Consider the following 3715-nt stretch of genomic DNA (forward strand, 5'->3'; position numbering starts at 1 on the left):
ACAAAACTGTGAGAGAATGGTAACTCCGGTTTGAGATCAATTGCGAAAGACGACGTCACTGACTTTTCAATCAACTTCCTTTCACTGTTTCAGCGACATTTAGCAATTGAAATTCCTGCTTTAAAAAGTTCCTGTATTTCCTAGAAATTTCAAGCAAGAAAACTTACCTTCTTGGAGGGAGTTCGATAAAGATTGATGATTCTGAGGTTATCGCGAATAACAAGTATCCATTAAAACCTGACGAAGGTCACGTTTGGTTTATTTTAAAACAAATTGTTTACGTTTTCGTTTATTAGTCACGGCTGTAGTCACGCTACTAGGCATTTCGCAACCGGAAGGGCGTCCCCTGGGACCCGTAGGCGGAAGGCGGAACAAAATCGTTCTCATACATCTTTGCAAAGCTCATTTCCTGGTCTATATTTGTTGTACGCTGCTCCCAACACTAAGAAACGGAAATAAGGTGGACATGAAATTTGGATTGTTTTCCTCACCAATGTCGACATTGGTTCAAGCGCGATGTGCCGTCCAAAACTTTTTGATTCCGGTAAATTATTAAAATTCCTCGACGACCAGCTGAATCCACGTGATTGTAATTGGCTACTGTCAATAAACTCGGGCTACCGCTTGGATGAGCCTGTCACTCTCCTCTCTCCCCTTCTCCCTTAACAGATGATTGGGGACGGGGAGCGTTGCGTAACTCCGGCCCGAGCGGCTGCGAAAGAGACTATTCTGGACCGGAAACGACTTTTAGATGCGAACTCGCGTGAACGACGCCTTACGAGCATGCCGGCAGAATAAACCGAGAACACAAACACGTTTTTTTTTTTTTTTTTTTTGCGATTGGAGGCAAGACTTGCGCTCCGCGCTCGGCTCGTGCTTGCCTCCACTCGCCTCAAAAATACGCAAAAATAAAAATAAAATAAATAAAAAAATAAAATAAAATAACGCCTGTTCTGCAGCCGGCTACAAACACAGAGGCTATTTAGCAACACTCGATGTTTTGGGCATTGGCAAACAAATTACGGAGCGGTAAATAAGTACAAAATATCCGACGGAAACTCACCGTTTAAGCTTTCTCTCAGTTCGATACAACAACCTAGCAACCCGTAGGCCAAATATTTGATTTGTTTGAATTTTCCGGCAACGAAAAGGGCGCGATTAAAAGTGGAAGAGAACTTGAATGGGCTCAACATAAGACAACATGCGTACAGTGCCAATGCAGTGGCGGTGTTGTCTTTACAGGGTTTTGAATTGCGTGATGGAGCAGTTATTGTGAACTTATGAATTTGTGTGGGATTTATATAAATTGGGCGTAGCTGATAAATTCAGTCAATTCCAGAGAATCACAGAGCTATTATTTAAGATTCGAGAGGAGTTAAATTAAGGCTGTGTACAAGTTGCTTGGCAACGTTTTAGTTTTCGTATTTTACCAGGGAGCAACTTTTTTTCATTTTGAGCAACTTCATTTGAGGACTGGAGTAGTAGTAGTAGTAGTAGTAGTAGTAGTAGTAGTAGTAGTAGTAGTAGTAGTAGTAGTAGTAGTAGTAGTAGTAGTAGTAGTAGTAGTAGTAGGAGCAGTAGCATGTACCAGCAGCAGTAGCAGATGCATGCGATTGATCAGTTTAAGCCAGCGACACACCTGGTGATTTTATACGCCGATTGCAGCCAATTTGATCACCAGCGAAAATCGCAGACGTTGACAGCATATTTTGTTGACTTTTTCGTACTTTTCCGGAACAGCATTTGCGACCAGCTTTTTAATAGACGATGAGAAGTCCAAAGACCGACTGCAAAGCTGACACAACGTGATATATTTTAAAACAATATTTCGGCTGGCCAAACCAGCCTTCTTCAGGTTTAGATGTTACTAAATTATATAAATGAAATTACAATATTATATTATGGAGGATGTTGCAATACAAAGGAGCGGCGGAAATGACATTTACAAGGTGGTACCACCAATTTATATAATTTAGTAACATCTAAACCTGAAGAAGGCTGGTTTGGCTAGCCGAAATATTGTTTTAAAGTATATTACGTTGTGTCAGCTTTGCAGTAGTCTTTGGACTTCTCATTGTCTATTTTTCAAGTTTGGCTGATTAGATCTCCTATGAGATCCAACGTACAAGCAAGCAGGATCTTCGTTCACGGCTTTTGCAGTTTTTAAAGCTTTTTAATCTCACCATCACTGGACACCACAAAACGAGTTTGTTTTTCTTTCATGTAAAATAATAAAGATGAAAAGGTGAAACCCTTAAGCTGGCTTTGTTTCTTTTCGACGGAAATAATCGAAGGACAAATATCAACGTAGACGGGGGTTATTGCGCGCTAACCGTCCTGTGATTTTGCACCACGTGACATAAAGTAATCGCGCGAAAATTATGGGTGGGTAAAAATATATGATAGTGCCCAACCTCGATGAGTCTGAACGACATTTTTTGGCTGATAAATCTTACAAAACTTTGTAAAAAATTATGTTTCAAAGAATGACTTATACATTCTCAGCTCGTCTTTTATAATCCGGTCTTTAGTCGAAGAGGTACCTTGAGCGATGACATCACAACACAAGTCTTGACAAAAATTGACCAATCACACCGCGCGTACTAGCTGAGAGATACAATAAAGCTAAATATTATCGTACTTTTTTGAACTGAGAAAGTTAGAATTTCTTTAAATAAGCCAAAATATAGATTTACACTTTTGTTGTTGTTGTTGTTGTTTTTTTTTTTTATCTCGTACTTTGTACACTAATATTTCAAAACGAAGTCAAGGCTTGTCATGACTGCGGACTCCGTTTTGTAAACGGCAACAATTGAATATCGTGTTATTTCATGGTTATATAAACATTTCAAAACAAAATGGGCTTCTCACTTTTATGTTATAACCAATATTCTGTTTCTTGATTTTGTACTGGTCAGTATGGGCCTTGCGAATAATATGTAAACTGGATAAACGTCAGACTAAAAGAGCAATCAATCCCAGTTAAGCTATGATTGGTCAGTTGGAAACCAGAAGGGAACTGGCATAACAATTTTTTTCGAAGAGGACTCACCTTGTCTGGGGTGGGGTGGAGGGGTTATTGAAGACACCAGCTATCTTATAAAAATTACCAACAAACGCTTATTGACTTTAAAATTTGAGTTCACACAGAAATATTCTGCTAGGAAGAGTCAGCATTACTGGACGAACAAGAAAAGTGAGATTTGAATCTTCTTCTTATTCTTCTTTGTTTTTTTTTTTTTTACTGTTGGATAGAAGGGTAACTATGCAATTAAGACACCATCTTTTAAGGCTGAGGAAGAGGGTTTGGTGGGTCTTGTCCGAGTATAGTAGTTTTGACCACTTCCCTAACAATCGATAAAAAGGTCACAAAAATCTTCATCATCGATTACATATTTATTGCTACTGATAATCGATAAATTGATATAGGTTGCTACCGATTGATATTGATTGCGTCTCGAATCACGTTTCATCGCTTGGATACGCCAGGATGAGTGGAATTATATGTCTTCGAGTTATCAAATCGATCCAATATATGTCACAATATATATTGTCGAAAGAACCTATTACGCGGGGGAATTAGCTGGTTCTCTTCAACAAAAGAATTCAACCGTTAACAGTGACTCTTTTTTATTCTCTATGAGACTTGCACGAAGTCAGTTCACTCTGCTTTACACTCAATTCTGCGCTAGACTAGATATCACCCATTTTAATA

The sequence above is a fragment of the Pavona decussata genome, unplaced genomic scaffold (genome assembly GCF_977016875.1).
Source record: "Pavona decussata unplaced genomic scaffold, jaPavDecu1.1 SCAFFOLD_136, whole genome shotgun sequence".
NCBI classification, from domain to species: Eukaryota; Metazoa; Cnidaria; class Anthozoa; order Scleractinia; family Agariciidae; genus Pavona; species Pavona decussata.